This window comes from Ictidomys tridecemlineatus, chromosome 11 (genome assembly GCF_052094955.1).
Source record: "Ictidomys tridecemlineatus isolate mIctTri1 chromosome 11, mIctTri1.hap1, whole genome shotgun sequence".
In the NCBI taxonomy this organism is placed as follows: domain Eukaryota; kingdom Metazoa; phylum Chordata; class Mammalia; order Rodentia; family Sciuridae; genus Ictidomys; species Ictidomys tridecemlineatus.
The window spans coordinates 122,024,899-122,046,186 of record NC_135487.1 but is presented as its reverse complement, the minus strand read 5'-3'; the positions used below and the strand labels follow the sequence as shown (position 1 = coordinate 122,046,186).

The 21,288-nt window shown below is 39.1% G+C and overlaps 1 protein-coding gene across 3 annotated transcripts in view; it reads left to right on the top strand.

Moving 5' to 3' along the window:
- The first annotated feature begins 612 nt into the window (after nt 1–612).
- Nucleotides 613–21,288, top strand: part of LOC110597112 (antigen-presenting glycoprotein CD1d-like) — a 61,079-nt gene continuing 40,403 nt past the window's right edge. Inside the window, exons 1-2 of one of the 3 annotated variants that reach the window (XR_013428158.1) lie at nt 613–748; nt 5,367–5,423. The gene's annotated coding sequence lies outside the window, so the exon portion shown is untranslated. Of the gene's footprint in view, nt 749–922; nt 1,068–5,366; nt 5,424–21,288 lie in introns of those variants that run through there. The other 2 variants (XR_013428157.1, XM_078027223.1) reach the window with 2 other exon arrangements.

Genomic DNA, 21,288 nt, shown 5'->3' with positions numbered 1-21,288 from the left:
CGCCTGGCAAACCTGCGTTGTGCTTGCGGAACGTAGGCCGCCACACATCCGATGTCACTCTAAACGTTGCACCGTCGGCGTCCCCGAGGGTCACAAGACTCGCGGGACCAGAAGCGCCGACTGGCCGAGGCCCTTGACTAAGTCCTGGGCTAGTGAACAGCGGAAGGGGTTGGGCCGCTTGGCCTGCGCGGGGAGCCCGTGGGCGTGGTGGTTCTGGGCGCCGCAACCGGGTTTGCAGACTGGGCTGTGAGGCCAGTCGGAGGTGTCTCGGGGAAGTTGCGTGCACAGAGCAGCGTGGCCTAGCAGCGCGGTTGTGGTTTTGTTTAGCTGTTTCTCTTTCCGGTCAGACTTGACCCTGGTCACGCCTTCAAGGATGCTTAGTTCCTTAGTAACTTTGACCTCCCCTATTAGAAGACTCCCTGTCGCTCAAGGACCCGCTTCATTAACCCAGACTGGCTCTTGCTCGTCTTAAGTACCCTACCTCCCTCTTCCTCACACGCAGTCCGTAGTATTTTCATGCTTCTTTCCTTTTTTTTTTTTTTCCTGGCAGAGACCCTTTAATACTATGTCCTGACCCAGGAGTCACGTCAAGCACCCCAAGAAGAGGATCCCATTGTGAATGCGTGTAGATGCAGGCAGATCTGACCCATCCCCCTTCAGCAGCCGTGCACCTCACTTCTTTTTTTTCTTCTCTTTTGAGAGTTGTTTCTTTTCGGATTCCACTTCTGTGTAGCCTCTTTTAAGTCTGGTAGGTGATTTTTTGGTCCTGGAAACTACCATTTTGTCTTTTGCTTCCACAGATTAATAATACAACAAAGAGACCAACCCTGGGTTGGGAACCGAAAGAAACTGGAGAGAAAAAGTGAGGAAACTGCTGGATTAGGTTTGCTAAAAGCGAGATAAATGGTGAAAGAGAGGGAAGAGAGCAAACATTTTCTTCTTGTGCTTCAAAAAAAAAAAACTGTTAAGTGCTGACTGCAAGGCTGTGTGGGTTCTGTGCTGGGAATGCCTTAGCCAGCATCTACCTAGAGGCTGGGAGTCCTATCCAGTAGGACTCAGGCATCCAGGTAAGTAACCATGCAGGATGGCGTCAGCCTTTTTTTCTACCCTATTGTGTGTTCTGCTCATCCCCATCTCTCCTTCAGCTCATTGCAAAGTATTTTGCCTCTTCACATCATTTGTTCCATGTTCTTCATTCCAACCTTAAGTCCCCTTCTCCCCTTGTTCTGACCCAGACTGTTTGGTATCTTGCTGTTTAGTCACTTTGACATCAAGATGGTGTAGTTGTGTTCATAGAGAATTTGGTAAAAGATGGTGCTTCATGATGGGCCTTTATCCTTATGTGATACATTACTATTGACCTTCTCGTGCCAGGGCTCTGTATTCCTCAGCATTCACACATTGGTTATATTGGAATCAGTGGAAATCATTTATGCTCAATGGTCCAGAATCAGAATGCCAGGAAGCCCAAATGCACTTAATCCTTCTACTGCTTATTTAGTGGTGGAGGAATCTGAGGTTTGGGAAATCACTCCATGGAGACAATAATCAGTAGTCATCCGCTAGTGTGTAATGAGAATTAAAAACCCACATGACTTGACAAGATCATTTTAAAAAAGCATACTTTAGTGAATAACCAACTGACTAGTCCAGAATAGGATTATTACAACCTAGGAAGTAAGTTATTTTTGAATTGTTTATTCAGAAATGTCCTGTCCTAGGAGTCACACCAGTGACTCTCTCAGTCTGAATTTTATTTTTTTTGGGGGAGGGAATACAGTGGGAGATAGATCTTCCAAAGAATAAATAACAGTCATTCCATTTTTATTTAACAATGCTTTGCCATACCTGCTTTCTTGTACCTGTGGGCAGTAGATTTACCTCTAAGGTTGTTGATGACTGATACCAAATACCTTTGCATTCTTTAAGAGTGGGATTAGCCCCATAGAAGTGAAATTTCATGTGGGATTATGCTTAAAATATTCCTCTTCAAGCTGCTGCATTAATTGACACCAGCTACCTCTCTCATTCCACCTCTTACCTTCTCCATTGTGATCACTGCCCTAGCTCCCTTAGCTTTACTGCTGTTTTGTGAACATGCCGAACGTACTCCCTTTTCCCGAAATACTCTTTTTCCAGGTAACACTTGTTCAGGTCTTCACTGTTCATCTTATTAGAGAGGACTTCTCTGACCACTTCATATTGAAATAGAGCCTTTATCATTTTATCTCTGTTTTTCTTAATGCCCTCCAGTACATTATCACCACTTGAAAAAATATTTATCTATTTATTTACTTGCTTCTTATCCCATTTCTCTCTTACCTTTTTGTTCTCTTACCTTTTTTTTTTTTAAAAAGAGAGAGTGGGGGGGGAGAGAGAGAGAGAATTTTTTAATATTTATTTTTTTAGTTTTCGGCGGACACAACATCTTTGTTTGTATGTGGTGCTGAGGATCGAACCCAGGCCGCACGTGTGCCAGGCAAGCACGCTACCGCTTGAGCCACATCCCCAGCCCCTGTTCTCTTACCTTTTTGAAGTCAATTCTTTTTTTTAGTACTGGGCTTGAACCCTGGGCCTCATGCACTGAGCTATATCCACACTTTCTTATTTTTTTATTTTTATTTTTTGGGTACCAGGGATTGAACTCAGGAGCACTCAACCACTGAGCCATATCTCCAGCTCTTTTTTGTATATTATTTAGAGACAGGGTCTCACTGAGTTGCAGCACCTCAGTGTTGTTGAGACTGGTTTTGAACCCATGATCCTCCTGCTTCAGCCTCAAGAGTCGCTGGGCCCACCTTTTTATAGTCTATTTTGAGATAGCATATCACAAAGTTGCCTAGGCTGGCCTGGAACTTGGAATCCTCCTGCCTCAGCCTCCCAAGACACTGGGGTTACAGGTAAGCACCACTGAGCCCTGCTTCACCACATCTCCTTGTTAAAACCCTCAGTTTTTTTTTTTTTTAAAGATAGAGTGAGAGAGGACAGAGAGAGAGAGAGAATTTTTAATATTTATTTTTTAGTTCTCAGCAGACACAACATCTTTGTTGGTATGTGGTGCTGAGGATCGAACCCGGGCCGCACGCATGCCAGGCGAGCGCGCTACCGCTTGAGCCACATCCCCAGCCCAAAACCCTCAGTTGTTAATGCCTTAGTTTAGTTATCCAGATACCCTGTCTCTAACTCCATCTGTCTACTATTCACCTCAGTATTCTTATTTTCCACAATATCTTCCCTTATCCAAAAGTTGGAGATTTGAAATTCCCTGACTATATTTTATTTTCCTCTGTGTTCTTTTTGCCCAGAATTCCCCTTTTCTTAACCTCTTTTCTTCAGTTACTGGTCTTCACAGCTCACCTAGAAGAGTGTATCTTCTAAGAAAGTTTAACAGCTTTTCTTTCCCACCCTGGACAGACCAATTCTCTCATTATAAGAGATAAAAGAATACTGTAATATTTCTGTCTATATATCTGATGGCAGAATTGTCTTTAAGGGAGTTAAGATTACAGGCTTTAGAGTTAGGTCTAGGTTTGAATTCCAGCTCTGCCTCTTGTTGGCTGTATGCTTTGGGCCAGTCACATAACTTGTTGAGCTGCAGTTTCTTCTTTAGTAAAATCATCTAATTTTGCTCATCTTGGTGTCCCCAGTTTCTGGTTATCTGTTTGTAAATAGATATTCCCATGTCCACTCTCCTTGTCATAACAGCAGTGGGCCTGGCATGAGTGAGTGATGGGTGAATGTGTCTATGTGTATTTGAGGTGGGGTGGGGGAGAGAAAGAAAGGATGTGTAGGCCATTTCCCTAGCTCTTTTTTATTCCGATTGTTAGTTAAAAGTGGGTAGGTGTGTCTAATTAGGGTCAATGGGAATCAAAAGCTATACTAAATAAAATAGGACTGGAAAAATATCAAAATTTTAAAGTACTTATACTTGCTTTTATATAATTTCAGCCCCAAACCCACAAAAACAACCAAATTGGAGTATGGTTTATTATACTGACATGTCTAGGTGGTTTTCTTTTGATTTGTAGTATGTAAACTTTAACTGAGTCATTCTTTAAAAAATGGTATTGGGGGGTTGAACTAAGGCCATGCATATGTTGGGCAAACGCTGTACCACTGAGCTGCATTCCAGCCCTTTAAATTTTTTATTTTGAGACAGGGTTCACTGAGTTGCTTCAGGTCTTGCTAAATTGCTGAGGCTGGCCCTGAATTTGAGATCCTCCTGCCTTAGCCTCCAGAGTAGCTGGGATTACAGGCATGTGCCACTATGACTAGCTGGGTCATTTACTTTTGTTTTATACAAAATTCTGAGACTAAGAGAATTTAGGTGACTGTAATATTCAGTTGAGGTTTTGGAAGATCTACTTTAGAGAATGAGTTAATACTATCTCATGTTAAAGTCTTATTTTAATGTAGCTTTCAAAAAAAGCCCTTGGTTATATTTTTAAAAACTTTTAGAATTGGCTTATTATCTTCTTTAGAACATGAAATATACAATAAAGCAGGCAGGGGATTAGCAAGGATGGTGGAATGTGATAGACATCATTATCCAAAGTACATGTATGAAGACATGAATTAGTGCCAACATACTTCATATACAACCAGAATACATTACAATTCTTATTATATGAGTAATAAGAATTGTAATGTATTCTGGTGTCATTTATTTAAAAAAATCAATAAAAATATACAATAAAGCAAGTATGATACTTCCTTAAAAAAGTGGATAATTAGCAGGATACCATGGCTTATGCCTATAATCTTAGTGACTTGGGAGGCTGAGACAGGAGGATTGTCGAGTTCAAGGCCAGCCTTAGCCACTTAGCAAGACTCTCAGCAACTTTGTGAGACCCTGTTTCAAAAAATTTAAGGGAAGGTTTGGGATTGAAGCCCAGTGGTAAAGCACTGGTGGGTTAGATCCCCAGCATACACACACACACACACAGTGGATAGTCATACAGTCATTAAAAATTAGTAGCTGAAAGTATGAAGTGATAATGGATAATTGAAAGTTGGCCACAAAGGAGAATGAAGGGAAGGGAGGGAAGATGGGAATAGAACAGACAGTAGAATAAATCAGGCATAATTTCCTGTGTTTATATATGAATACCCCACCAGTGAAACTCCACATCATATACAACCACAACAATGGGATCCTAATTAGAATAAGTTATACTCCATTTGTATGTGAAAATATAATCTACTGTCATGTATATCTAAATAAAGAATAAGTAAAAAAATATGAAACTTAACCATACCTCATTTTGGTTTTCTTTCTTACTTTTGAATTATCAGAAGAAAAATGTTGGATTCTCATAATAATAAGGTTTAATTTAGGCGTGTAATTTTTTTCTACTTTCACTCAGGTTTTGTTGGCATCACATTTCCATGGATCTGAATGGATACTGGAACATTACGAGAAGGTCAGTAAGTGCTTTACAGCATGCAAACTGAAGGAAGTTCAGCATCAGGAAGAAAAGTGAAGCACCTACTTAGGAAGAGTGAGCCATTTATTCCCCCATGATGTCATTGCCTGAGAAGCATTCCCCAGGGAATTTCCTGTACACACAGGGAGTTTGGAAAGAGCGTCAGTTAGCATACCATCTTTTCTCAGCCTCAGAAGAATGTAAGTAAAGGAGAAGTGCCATATGTATGTCCAGTGGCAAAGCTGCTTTCAGTACATCCAGCACCAGAGTCCTCATGGACTAAAAAATCTTGTAGTGAGTTTGAGAAAAGGTTTGGCAAAACTCTACACAGCATTGGAGAAACCTATAAATACAATGACAGGGACAGTTTTCATTTGACTTTGAGAGCTGATTGCTTATCAGAGAACAGACATTTTTTTTACCATCTTTTAGGAAGAAGGGAACCTGACTGAAACATGAGAGAAAATATCGAAGAAAGAAAGTGCTTCTTTAGGCTTTCTAGAAGGATAACTGAGCATGCCTTTCAGATATTGGTTAGTTTTCAAGAAAAGAAAAGAAAGTGCCGGGCTGGGGTTGTGGCTCAAGTGGTAGCACTCTCGCCTGGCGTACATGCGGCCCGGGTTCGATCCTCAGCACCACATACAAACAAAGGTGTCCGCTGAAAACTAAAAATAAATATTAAAAAATTCTCTCTCTCTCACTCTCTCTTTAAAAAAAAAAAAAAGAAAGACAGTGCCAGTTTAAACTATGGGCTCTTGGGATGGGGATGTGGTTCAAGCGGTAGCACGCTCGCCTGGCATGCGTGCGGCCCGGGTTCGATCCTCAGCACCACGTACAAACAGAGATGTTGTGTCCGCCGATAACTAAAAAATAAATATTAAAAAAAATTCTCTCTAAAAAAAAAAAAAATAAATAAACTATGGGCTCTAAGTGGCAATTCTATTTGAGCTGAAGGAGTTGGTTAGAAATGAATATCCTTCTGTCATAATCTGCTCCAAGCCTCTGACTACGGTTTTCTCTTACACTCCACTACTCGCCCTAAGCCTCTCCTCTCACTTTCTCAGAGCTAAGCTTTCCCTCCTGTGTTCTCAAACTTGCATGTATTTGTAATAATACTCTCATTGGCTCAGCCTGTCGCAATCTTTGGTCTTATTTTATTTTTTTTGTACCAGGGATTGAACCTAGGGGCACTTAACCATTGAATTACAACCCCAGATTTTGCATTTACTTAGAGATGGGGTTTCACTAAGTTGCTGAGGGCCTTGCTAAGTTGCTAAACCTGGCTTTGAACTCACAGTCCTGCCTCAACCTCCTGAGCCTCTAGCATTATGGGCATGTTCTACCATGCTTGGCTTCCAATCTCTGGTCTTTTGACCCAACACTTTTTTTTTTTTTAATATTTAGTTTTTAGTTGTAGGTGAACACAATATCTTTATTTAATTTTTATGTGGTGCTGAGGATTGAACCCAGTTCCTCAAAAGTGCTAGGCGAGCACTCTACCACTGAGCCACAACCCCAGCCCCTGACCCACCACTTTTGTCTACCTCCTTTGTTCTCTTGTCTTGGCCATAAATAAATTTAAGAAGACATTAACTGGGACTGGGGTTGTGGCTCAGCGGTAGAGCAATTGCCTAACACGTGTGAGGCACTGGGTTTGATCCTTAACATCATATAAAATTAAATAAAGGGGTGCTATCCATCTACAACTAAAATGTTTGGGGAAAAAAGACATTAACTGAAGAGCTAAATAGAATTGTTCATAATGCCTTCACTTAAGCAATTTGCCTTGGTATCTGGTCTCCTTTATTCTGGGAAGCTTTTCCTAACCCTTCACACTCCAGCGTGGATTAGGGGCTCCTCATTTATTTACCCTTACTTTAGTGCTGAATAATTCTGTATTATATTTGCAAGTTTAAGGGTATATTTGCCTCAGTTAATGTAAACTCCATGTGGGCATGGATCACGCACCACTCCTCACTATTGTGTTTCTTCCATGTGGCATATAGTTGGTGCTTAATAAATACTTGTTGAGGAATGGGAATGAGTGCAGTGATAGAACACTTACCTAACATATGTGACGCCCTGGGTTCCGTCCTCAATACCATAAATAAATAAATGAATAAATACTTGTTGAAGCTGAGCATGGTAGTGCATGCCTACAAAACAGCTACTATGGGGCTGGGGCTGTGGCTCAGTGGTAGAGCACTCGCCTACAGGTGCAAGGCACTGGGTTCGATACTCAGCACCAACTAAATAAAGATATTGTGTCCAACTGCAACTAAAAAAATGTTTATAAAAATAGCTACACTGGAGGCTGAGGCAGGAGGATTGCAAGTTTGAGAATAAGCTAGGCAACTTAGTGAGATTCTGTCTCAATATGAGAAATAAAAAGCTGGGGATGTGGCTCCGGTGGGATTACCTAGGTCAAATCCCCACTATAGAGAAAGTTTTGTTGGAAGGACGTGTGAGTGAGTATGAAGTGTGCCTTCACCAGGCCCCTTTAGCCCTTGCTCTTCCTTTCCCACAGCTGTTCCCCCTCCACCCTGCTGCTGTCTCCCTTTAATATGTACATGTTGCTCAGTTAAACCCACTCTGCTTGCTACTGGCTATGTGAAAAATTGCTGAATAGAGAGGATTTCTTTTAGTGTTATATCAGAAATGCCTGCATATTTTTCTTCAAGCCTTCATTTTAACAAAGTAAACATGAAGACTTTCTGTTACCCTTGAGTTAGTATTACTCGAATATGGAATTTCCCTGGTGAAGTGGTTCTTTACTTGCAGCTAATATTGAAATAGAAACAGTTTTGTAAGGATGACCAACTTTTAAGAGGCTTTAGAAGGTTCTCATATCTCTAGTTTGAGTGTTTTTGTTTGATTGTATTTTACGTTGGGAAGTCATCACTTCTCAGAAGATCATGACAGTAGTGTGAAGTCCCAGTTTAGGAGGCACTAAAAATTTTTCTTTTTTTGCTCCCTGCTCAGTTACTGTCATCCTCCCAGCTATATTAATTCTTAACACATCTTCTCTGATAAATGTAGGTGCTCTGGAGCAAGGCACTCCAGAATCCATGTTTTGTTTACCTGCCTTAGTCTTTGGCCTCTATGTTTGCCTCTATTTCTGTCAATATTTCCTTTTCCCTTTTTTACATTCATGTTTGAAAAGCTGCTCTGGCATTCAGAAGCTGGAATTTAGATTCTTTTTAAAATTTTTTATTTTGATTTGTTATGTGTGACAGCAGAATGCATTATAATTCATATTACATATTTAGAGCACAATTTTTCATATCTCTGGCTGTATACAAAGTATATTCACACCATTCGTGTCTTCATACATGTACTTTGGATAATCATGTCCCTCACATTCCACCATCATTTCTAACCCCATGCCCCTTCCCCTCCCCTCCCACGCCTTTGCCCTATCTAGAGTTTGTCTATTCCTCCCATGCTCCTCCTTGATGCTGGTTTTTTTTTTTTTAATGAATCATAATAATAGCCATTATTTATCAGGTGGTTAGTATGTGCCCAATACTGTTGAAACACTTCATGAACTAGATTTCTTTTTAAAGTCGTGTTTGTTGAGATATAATTTATATATTGTACGATTTACCCCAATTAGTTTTATAGTTATATAATTTTGTTAACACAAATATAAAAAATGACAACATATATCTATATGGATATACAGTACTACCATCAAGATACAGAATGTTACCTTGTTCTCCTTCACTGCTTTTTTAAAAAGAGAAATTAATTTTAATATATTTTCATTTAACCCAATGCATTACCAACATAATTTGCAAAGAAAATAATTGTTAATAAGATATTTCATGTTGATTTTCTTTGTCCTAGTAATTCTTTGGAATGTAATGTCTATTTAACACATAGCACACCTCTATTCAGACTAAACACATTTCAAATACTCAGTGGCCTCATGTAACCAATGGCTGTCATATTGGCTCCTTTCTCCATCTTTCACCTTTTGGTGAGACATATGCTATAGACTGCGTATGTCTTGTTATTGTTAAACCACGTCACAAAGAAAAGACCACTGATTCCAATTGAAATCAAATTAAAGCAAGCTTTTAATTCCGACTGGCTGGGGCTGTCTCTCCTGAAACCCATGGGAATAGAAGACAGCCCTGTGGCGCTCTAGAAGCACAGCTTTATAGGACAGAAAGTTGCAAAAAGGGAGGGGGTGACTTGAGAACTTACAGATAACAGGAATTTGTCAAACGTAACACAAAGGCAGATAGTAGGTTAATGGTCTAAATGATTCAGCACTTAGGGAGTAAATTTAGATCCCAACATCAGAATTTATGAGGTGCCAGTAGAGTTTCAGAGAGGTTGCTTTTCTGGCCAGGGAAAGCCAGAATTTATGAGGTTCCACTAAAGTTTCAGAGAGGGTTGTTATCTGGTCAGGGAAAGCCAGGCATGGGTGAGTTCAAGGCAGGCAGCATTCCAAGCAAGTTTAGAAATTGCAGTAATTTATAGTAAAGCTGAAATTAACTTTTCATGCCTTTGTGACGAGATGGCTCCCAATCTTAAGAGGGAATTAAGCTGGGTTTGTCAGTTATGTGGTTTCTTGTTGAGTTTCATCAGAAAGGGACACCAAAGAGATGAACTTAGAATATACAAGAGTAGAGCAAGGTATTTTATTTCTCCCTGTGAGACTCTAATAGACTGTGGGTTGGTTTCTTCATGCTTTTGGTGGGAATAACTTCAGATAGGTCACCTTCTCCTACAAGGTTTTCATAATGGCTCTCGCTTCTTTCACCTCCTACCTCTCCAAGTTTATGGAAGGAAAGGTGCTTCACAAAATTCGTTAGTTTCCCTCGACCTTGCCCTTACCTTTATGAATACCTTATTAAACAATTTTTTAATTTGATTTGTCTTTTCACCCTTGAATCTTGAATAATGGATTTTAAATTATAAGAGAGTAAAATATACCTCATCACAATGTATATACACATACCACATTAATTATATATTAAAATAATATAAAATGACAAAACTTTTAAAGAACATATTTTTATAACTTTATGAAGAGAATTGGAACACAAAAAATATGAAATAAAACTTGATAAATTAGATGATATTGTAGTTAAAATTTTTATATGTAAAAATTTATCAAAAAGTTGAAAGAGACATGAATTGTATTACCAGTCATTTTTGTTTATTTTTGATATTTAGTTTGACTTGGTTTCTCCTTTGGTTGGCTTTTCCTTTATTGTAGTTCTTTCCTTTACAGATTTTCATGGTTTTTCATTTCCTCCTCGTGGAATATTAGCTTTCGTTTATCATGGAATGTTTTTATTTCTTCGTCAAATTTGAAGCTTAATTTTGCTGGGATACTTAGTTGGCATTCATTATATTTTAGAGCTTGCTATATGTTGTTCCAGGATCTCCTAGCTTTGAGAGTCTGGGTTGAAAAATCTGCTGAGATCTAAATTGGTCTTCCCTTATAGGTACTGTGATTTTTCTCTCTTGTGGCTTTTAAAATTCTATCCTTATTCTGCATGCTAGGCATTTTCATTATAAAGTGTCTTGATGTAGATCTATTGTAATTCTGTACATTTGGTGTCCTGTAAGCCTCTTGTATTTGATTTTCCATTCATTTTTCATTCTTGGGAAATTTTCTGCTGTTATTTTATTGAAGAGATTATCTTACTTTGGTTTGACTCTCTGAACCTTCCTGTATCCCAATAAATCTTAAATTTGGTCTTTTGATGGTATCCCATAATTCTTAGATATTCTGTTCATGGTTTCTTACTATCTTCACTGTGAGGTCAACTTTATTTTCAAGATTTTAAATTTTGTATTCATTGACTGAGGTCTTGAGTTCCAAGTAATCTAGTCTGTTGGTGATGCTATCTATTGAGTTTTTTAATTGGCTTATTGTTTCTTTTATTTTGAAGATTCCTATTTTCTTTCAGTATCTCTTATCTCTTTCTTGAAGTAATCTCTTACAACTTGTATTTGTTCTCTTTTTGTTGGAGTGATCGATTTTTGCCTGTATCTGCTCACTTAGGTTGTTCTTTAATTCCCATATCATTTTACTTATGTATATTCTCAACTCCTTCTCTGACATTTAACCTACTTCACTATTATGTATTCTATTGTTGTATATCTTGGCTTGTTTGGGGCACTTTCCTCCTTTGTTTTTTAATGATGTCTATGAGCCTTCCTCTTTTGCAGTGTAGATCTGAGGTATTACAGCTTCGGTCCTATTGTCTTATAGTGTCCCTAGAGGTAACCAATACCTCATTTTTAAGGGAGAGATCAATATTACAGCACTCAATGTACCCAACATGCAGCCATATATGAGTTAGCTTCTATTTTTACATTTACAGTTTTGTCATTATAATCAGAAATGATGAGTTTGGTTATCTTCTACCTTATAGTCAATAAGTTTCCGTAATCATATACAGTTTCTAAAGGTAGACAGGGGTCCTGGGAGTTGGTTGAGATGTTTAGGAGGTAGGATGTGAGAATATGGAGGCATTAGATTATATGACTAGTGAGAGGGTAATCAAGAAGCTGGCTATTAGTAGGAGAAACAAGAGATAGGCAACCCCATGCAAGACTCCCTGTTACCTCAGCAACAGGATAACTGTTGCACCCCTACTAGAGAAACCTCTGGTACAGCCAGGGCTACCATCAGGGACCTTGATGATTTTATCAGGTCCTTATTATTGTCCCTTGATACAAGCAGTGATATTGGTGATATCATAGTTTTGTGGTGGTGGCAGCCTTAAGCCTACATGTATGCTGATGTTGGGCTGTGGAGCCATGCTTTGGTGAATAAGGAAACCCAGCACTGGGTGGCTCACTGCGTATCTCTGGGCCCAGGACAGGCCTCTCCTCTTGATCTCCCAGAGATGAAATTTTCAATGAGCTGATCAAGATCTCCTATTCAGGGCTGGGGACGTGGCCTAGCAGTAGAGCACTTGCCTGGCATGTGTGAGGCACAGGGTTCGATTCTCAGCATCACATATAAATAAATAAATATTCATTGACAACTAAAAAATATTAAAAATAAAGATCTCCTATTCAATAAACCCTAATAAATAAACAATTGTACCCATGAGCATTATTCCAAATAGTCTTCCTGCTATTTTTTTTTTTTTGTAAGAAATTCTTATGGTTTGGATGTGAGATGTTTCCCAAAAGCCTGGAATTTAGATTCTATATCATTAAATAGTTCCCTTCTGGGCATTTTATTTTCCCTTGAAAAGTGAAAGGAGTGGACTCCCTAAAATGGTGGGTTCATCCAGCTCTTTTTGCTACTGCAGTAAGTTTTACCACTCCCCTCGTATTGGGAATTCCCTGGGCTACATAACTATCTTCTTTACATCTTTCCATGTGACTTATACAATGTTATTTTAAAAAGTTAAGAAGTGTGGAAAAGAATCTACAATATTAGGAGAAGCAAACAAAATAATAACATTTCTACTCAAAATGGCATTTTCTGGGTTTGTTTTCAGAGATCCTATAAAGTCTAGCTTAATTTTTTCTTTTGAAAAATGTGGATTTATTTTATTCTCCTTCTTTTAGGCCCAAGAATTGTTTCTAGGTGCCCTAAAGCTTTCCCTGGATGACGATCCATTTCAAATATGAGTATATATAAAAACCCTGATAAGCTGCAAGGACACCATTAGGCTTGTTGTGAGCAAGCCTTGGCAGGGAGATGTGGAAAGTCAGGAAAGTGGGTATTGAAGATTTATTGAATATTTATTGAAGATTTTGGGCCCCCCTTTTTTTTCCTTTTCTTCTTTTCCCTCTCCCTCTTCCTCTCCCTGCCTCCTTCCTTCTTTTTTCCTTGTTCTGGGGTTTGAACCCAGGTGCTCTACTACTGAGTCATATCCTTAGCTCTTTTTATCTTTTGTTTTCAGACAGGGTCTCACTAAGTTGCTGAGGCTGACCTTGAACTTGCAATCCTCCTGTGTGAGCCTTCTGAGTGGCTGGTATTACAGGCATGTGCCACCACACCTGGCCCTGGGTCTTCTCTTTCTTGGTCAAAAATATTAGTGGGGCTGGGGATGTGGCTCAAGCAGTAGCGCGCTCGCCTGGCATGCGTGTGGCTCGGGTTCGATCCTCAGCACCACATACCAACAAAGATGTTGTGTATGCCGAAAAATAAAAAAAAAATATTAAAAAAATTCTCTCTCTCTCTCTCTCTCTCTCTCTCTCTTAAAAAAAAAAGAATATTTGGGGGCTGGAGTTGTGGCTCAGTGGTAGAGCACATGCCTGGCATGGGTGAGGCACTGGGTTCTATTCTCAACACCACATATGATTAAATAAAGGTCCATCAACAACTAAAAAAATATTTTAAAAAAATGAATATTAGGGGAATGTTTAGTCTATTAAGAGACTATGGAGGGAGCAGGAGTAAGGGAAGATGAAGGGGAGGCAGGGACCCCGACGAAGTCCACTTTACCTAGACTGTATGCACTTCTATAATTAGGGAGCATTCCTGGAATGTGCAAAGTGGCTTCTTGGGAAAGTGACCCTGACAGGCCACCCTCTCACGTTAGGTACTTCGTCTACTACTTTATAGATTATGAAACAAATAATTTGGTCACATCTCACTGCTGATGGTGTTAGAGCAGATTAAGAAACCAGAGACTGGCTCAAAAGCTCTTCTTAGAACACCCTGACGGAGAAGGCAGTTTGGTGGTGGCAGTAGGGCTGAGTTACTGGGTTGCTAGAATATTCTATGAGAATATTCACATGGGGAGAGACTGTTCAGATGCTAATCATGGATATGGGGGAGGCATTTGCTGAGTGCCTTATGCATATGCACCGGGTACTGTGTTCTCCTTTTTGTCTTCCTTAATGCTAAGGCTGACTTGGGCACAACAGTGGAGATGTTCTCAACACAGCACCTTGACAGCATGGAGAGACACCAAGATAAAGAAGCCACATTTTGGGCAGGTGTGAAGTGATTTTGGTCCTTAAGTGTCTGGAGATTATTGCTGTATTTCCACAAGTACCTTATTTAAAAACATCTGGTCATATATAGGTCTGGGGTGAGGCTGTTGGTGCTTGAGGAAGAATCACCTATGAAGGTGGTTACCAACTTCTTAACTTTCTTAAATAATGTTGTATGAGTTACCTGTGAAGTCCTGGCACCCATGACTTTATCTTCTACTCAGTATAGGCAGAACTTTCCAAGAAATCCTTTCCCATACTTTCTTTTCATTGTATCCATAATTTCATCTTTAGAAGTGCTGCGCTACCTCCTTTCTTTCCCACCAAGAGGATATATTATATTGCTGTAGCAGAGTACTTGGTGTTGGATACTTTATAAATAAAGGAGGTTTGTTTAGCTTATAGTTTTGGAGGCTGAAAATCTAAGATTGGGTAGCCCTACCCATTTGTCCTCTGTTGAGGCCTGCCTTGGCTGCATCTACATGGCAGAGCAGCAGAAAGAAAACTGGCCATGTACTGAAGTGTCCACGCATGAGGGATAGATAGCCTTGCTTTATAACAATTCAATTTTGTGAGAACAAGCACCTTAAGACCAATATTTTTTTCCCATTTTTTAATTGGTGCATTATAGTTATAGATGGGATTCATTGTTACATATTTGTACCTGTGCACAATAAACAATATAGTAATAAAATTTGGCCATTATCACTCCCCAGCACTCTCTCCCTCGTTCCCCACTTCCTGCCCCTTCAGCACCTGTATTAATTCCTTCCAAGGGCAGCACCCCTCATGACCTAATGGCTTTACCTATTAAAAGTTCTACCATCTCTCAGTGTTACCATACTGAGGCCAAATCATCATCATCATCTTTTTTTTTTTTAATTTATTTTTAGTTGTAGATAGACACAATACTCTTATTTTCTTTATTTTTTTATGTGGTGCTGACAATCAAACCCAGTGCTTCACACACATACGAGTCTTTGGAGATACTCTCAAACCACAGCATGTCTATGATCGTGACTATTGAACACGGCTAAGATCATGCCAACATGATCATGAACGTGTTAGCTAACTTCAGCCAGCAGTTTGAATGGTAACATTTGGGTCTTGGGTTAATAATATTCACAGGAAATCTACTTTTTCTTTCTTCTTCATAGCTGTGGGAAATAGTCTTTTTTTTTTTTTTTTAAATAGGTGGACACAATATTTATTTATTTATTTTTGTGGTGCTGAGGATCAAACCCAGTGCTTCACACATGCCAAGCAAGCTCTCTATCTCTGAGCTACAACCTCAGCCCCAGAAATAGTCTTTTTGCTTGCTATGTTTTATAAGGCTTGGCTGTTTGATAATAATTGAAGTTTCTCCCCAAACATTTTGGAAAAATCATAAAATTTTAAAACAAAACTCACCTATTTATATCTTTGCCAAAGAAAACACTATTAACATTTTACAGATTTCTCTCCTTCCTTTTATCTGTACACATATGAAGACTTAAAATATGCAGCGTAAAGGGTCAGCATGGGGATTGAACCGAGGAGCATTTCATCTCTGAGCTACATATCCAGCTGTATTAAAAATTTTGAGACGGTGTGTTAGCCAGCTTTCCATCATTGTTTCCAAAATGCCTGACAAAAACAACTTGGAGGAGGAAGAGTAGATTTTGGTTCACTGTTTCAGAGGTTCAGTTCATGGTCAGCTGACACCATTACTCTGGGCCTAAGGTGAAGCACAACATTGTGGGATGTGGTGGTAGAGGGACGCTGTTCAGAGGTCTGGAAGCAGAGAGCACAGAAGCTGGGGACAAGATATATAATCCCCAATGGCACACTTCCAGTGACCTGCCTACAGCCACATCCTACCTATGTATAACTATAATTATCTCCTAGTACAGTAGTCCTTTCAAATTATTAATCCATCAAATGGATTAATCTGATTAGAGTACAGATTTTATAATCTAATCATGAATTTTTGGGGAACACCTCATAATCAAACCATAACAGATAGGGTCTTGCTAAGTTGCCCAGGCTGGCCCCAAACTTGTCATCCTCTTGCCCAGCCTCTGGAGTAGCTGAGATTACAGATGTATCACTATGCCCAGCTTCAATAAAATGTTTTTAAGTTGTAAACTTAAACTGTTTAAACAAGGCTGTGGAAAGGAGTCAAAAGTGTAAGGGTTGGTAAAAGAAAAAAAACATTTTGTAGTACTTTATTTCTCCTATAGACACTTAAGAGAATGTCAAGTGGGACTGACAAGATAGAATAGCATTGCCAAAATTGTGAGGCCACACTCTTGGTAGAGCAGTGGCAGTTGTGCAAATTGGGCACAGTTGCCTTCAAGCAACATTGTTGTCTGTGGTCAGATTTTCTGTATGGTTGACAGAGGGCTAGTAGTGTCTTAGGTCAGACATAGGGTAGACCATAGCATGCAAGGAATGATGGACGCAAGGCACTAATTTAAAATTTGATGTTAGAATGGGTCTAATGAAATATAGTGTGAACCATTATACAATAAAATTTTTTCCAGTAGTCATGTTAAGAAGGTAAAAGGAACCAGGAACAATGAATTTTAATTATATATTTAACATCTACAATGTAATTCCTACATCTAATCAATATTTTAAAAATTATTAGCGCTCAGTGCAGTGGCCGCCATGCCTGCAATCCCAGTGGCTTGGGAGGCTGAATCAGGAGGATCACAAGTTCAGAGCCAGCCTCAGCAACCTAACAAGGCCCTAAGCAATTTAGCAAGACCCTGTCTCAAAATAAAAGGACCAGAAAAGTTGTTTAGTGGTTAAGCACCACTAGGTTTAATCCATGGTACCAAATAATAAATAAAAATAAATATTTATTAGTGAGATACTTTACATTATTTTATATGTTTGAATTTTCAAAACCTGGCACATATTCTGCGCTTAACAAATCTCCATTTGTGCATGTTGTATTTTACAAGGTACCGTATTTGGCTACCGTATTTGGTAGTGCAGGTCTACAGAAAGAGTTTGTAGTGGAAAGGGGGACAATGTAAGTGATTTGAAAGTTGTGAATAATATGAAGGTGTCCAAAGTCAATTTTAATGTACTGTTAAAATAGGAGATATGAGTTGGGCTCTTGATTTAAAAAGGGCTATAAGGTTCAGGGATAGAAATGGATGGCATTAGAGCAGATTATGCTAAGTGAAGCTAGTCAATCGTTAAAAAACAAATACCAAATGACCCCTTTGATATAAGGGGAGTAAACAAGGACAGGGTAAGGACGAAGAGCTTGAGAAGAAGATTTACATTAAACAGGGATGAGAGGTGGGAGGGAAAGGGAGTGAGAATGATATATAAGAGGAAAGGAGGGGTAAGACAAGATAATACAAATCGAAGAAACGATTTACAGTAGAAGGGGTAGAGAGAGAAAAGGGGAGGGGAGGGGAGGGGAGGGGGGATAGTAGAGAATAGGACTGACAGCAGAATACATCAGACACTAGAAAAGCAATATGTCAATCAATGGAAGGGTAACTGATGTGATACAGCAATCTGTATACGGGGTAAAGTTGGGAGTTCATAACCCACTTGAATCAAACTGTGAAAGATGATGTATTAAGAACTGTGTAATGTTTTGAACGACCAACAATAAAAAAAAAAAAAAAAAGGTTCAGGGATAGACAATTTGAGGCAGTGGCTTAAAAACAACCAAATTTATTAACTTGCATTTCTGGAGGTGAGAAATATGAAATGAGTCCCACTGGGCTAAAATCTGGGTTTCAGCAGGGCTGTTCCTTCTGGAGGTTCTGAGGGACAATAACTTTTTCTAGCTTTAAGAGGCTGTCTGCATTTCTTGGCTTATGTTTTCTCCATCTCCAAAGTCAGGAATGTTGGGCAGAATCCTTGTGCTGCCATCTTTTACCTTTCTGCTTCGCTCTTATTTTTAACTATCCTTGTGATTACATTGGTTCTGCCTGAGTAATCCAAAATATTCTCCTTATTTTAAGGTCAGCTGGTTAGCAACCTTGATTTTATTTGCAATCTTAATTTCCCTTTGCCAGTTAACCTAAAACAGGCACAAATTCTGTGGATAAGGATGTGGTTATCTTTGAAAACAATTGACTAGGTCTAAAATTTAACCCTCAGCCTTCCAAATTTCTGAAAGCACTTACCATGTGATTGGGTTCAGTGCACATAATAATGCACATTATAATGTGTGCATGTGTCTGTGCATGGTGTGTGTGTGTGTGTGTGTGTGTGTGTGTGTGTGTGTGTGTGTTTTCTCACACCAAATACATGAGGTCTTTTTCCATATCACTTCTTGAGCTCTTTCAGTACCAACCAGATGTCCTATAATTCAGTTCAATTCTGACACTAGGAGTTAGTGTCAGACCCCACAGGTTTAGGGGCTCATTCCTTTAAGACTGTCCCCAGGTTACCCACACTTCTGACTTTGACTACAAAGGGTTCTCCTATCCTACCCCTCCTTTCATGTTTGAAAATTTGCCAGAATGAGTCACAGAACTCAGAATATGCTATATGGACTATTATACACAAATAATTATAAAGCATACAACTGAACAGATAAGGAGATACATAGGGCAAGGTCTAGAATAGCTCTGAGACAGGAGCCTCACTCCTGGTGGAGCGGGGGTTGTCACCCTCCCATGGATGTGTTTGGGAATTTAGAAGCTCCTAGAACCCTGACATTGATGGATTTTTTCCATGTAGGCCTGAATTTAAAAATTTATTTATTTATGACAGCAGAATGCATGACAATTCTTATTACACGTATAGAGCACAATTTTTCATATCTCTGGTTATATACATAGTATACTCACACCAATTTGTGTCTTCATACATGTACTTTGGATACTAATGTCCATCACATTCCACCATCATTTCTAACCCCATGCCCCCTCCCACTCCTCTGTCCTATCTAGAGTTCATCTATTCCTCCCTACCCCACTATGAGTCAGCCTCCTTATTTCAGAGAAAAACATTTGGCATTTGTTTTTTTTTTTGGGATTGGCTAACTTCACTTAGCATTATCTTCTCCAACACCATCCATTTACCAGCAAATGCCATGATTTTATTGTCTCTTAATGCTGAGTAATATTCCATTGTGTATATATGTCACATTTTTTAATCCTTTCATTTATTGAAGGGCATTTAGGTTGGTTCCACAGTTTAGCTATTGTGAATTGTGCTGCTATAAACATTGATGTGGCTGTGTCCCTGTAGTACGCTGTTTTTAAGTCCTTTGGGTATAGACTAAGGAGAGGCTATCTGGGTCAAATGATGGTTCCATTCCCAATTTTCCAAGAAATCTCCATACTGCTTTCCATATTGGCTGCACCAATTTTCAGCCCCACCAGCAGTGTATGAGTATACCTTTCCCCCACATCCTCGCCAACACTTATTTTTGTTTGTGTGCATAATGGCCAATATTCTGACTGGAGTGAGATGAAATCTTAGAGTGGTTTTGATTTGCATTTCTCTAGTTGCTAGCAATGATGAACATTTTTTTCATATATTTGTTGATTGATTGTATATCATCTTCTGAGAAGTGTCTCTTCAGGTCCTTGGCCCGTTTATTGATAGATTATTTGTTTTTTTGGTGTTTATCTTTTTGAGTTAATAACAACTAGTGAGTAACCTTTGTTGATAACCATTAACTCCATCTCTGGCCCTTCTCCCCTCCTTAGAGGTTATGGGGGGTTGGGCTGAAATGTCCAAGCTTCTAATCAAGGGTTGGTCTTTCTCGTGAATAATCCCCCAGCCTGAAGCTATCTAGGAGCCCACCACAAGTCACCTCATAGCCAGGCATTGTGGCACATGCCTGTAATTTAAGCACTTGGGAGGCTGATGCAGGAGGAATGTTTGAGCTCAGGAGTTTGAGACGAGCCCAGGCAACATTGCAAGATCCCATTTAAAAAAAAAAAAAAGTCTCCTTATTTAAACAAAAGGCTTTCCTGTTGACCTTGTCACTGAGGAAGTTGGAAGGGTTTTAGGAACTCTGCCAGAAACTGGGAACAACTAACTTTCTTACTATGCCACAGCATACAATAAAAAAACCCAGCTATTTATTGATGCTTAGTTTGTGCTAGACATCATGCTAAGCACTTTACATCATCTTTTAAAAATAGTCAGAAAAGTCCAAATGAAATAGAGAGTAACATTTTCACTTTACAATTGGGGAAACTGAGATCAATACAGTTAATTACATTTTCTCAATTACATAGCTAGTTTTGTAAATTTTTGCCCAAAAGCAAAAAGTTAATGATCAAATTAAATAGGAGGAGATGAATTTGTTTACCTATATTCACTAAAAATTTAAAAATTTGCCCCTCTTCGAACTTATGCAAAAGTCATCCAACTGAAGGTGCTTGCATAATTCAACTTGGCATTTTGTATGCTGACGTTAGCCAGGTTCCCTGCCGCCCCCACTGTTATTCATTATGTCATTGCCAAACATTAACTGACTGGCATAACCTTGCAAACAAATATTGTACAGTTTGTCATACACATTTAAGCCATGTACTTTACTTAAAGTTAAACCATGTATTTTACTTTAGTTATTGAAAGTGAAAGACTGTTCTTTCTTTTGGTTATTGGGTTGAAGCCTGGTGTGCTTTACCACTGAGCTACATCCCCAGTCCTTTATAATTTTTATGTTTTTGATACTGGGGATTGAACTCAAGGGTGCTTAATTCCAGCTCTTTTTATATTTAATTTCTAGACAGGGTCTTGCTAAATTACTTAAGCTTTGCTAAATTGCTGTGGCTGGCTTTGAACTTGCCATCCTCCTTTCTTAGCCTTCTGAGTTGTTGGGATGACAGGTGTTCGAGACAGTACTGGGCTGTCCTTTTTAATTTTTATTTTATTTAGTTTTTAAAGCAAAATTCACATTTTATTTGGACTGAAATAAACCATACAAAATTGATTTTCTTCACCAAAA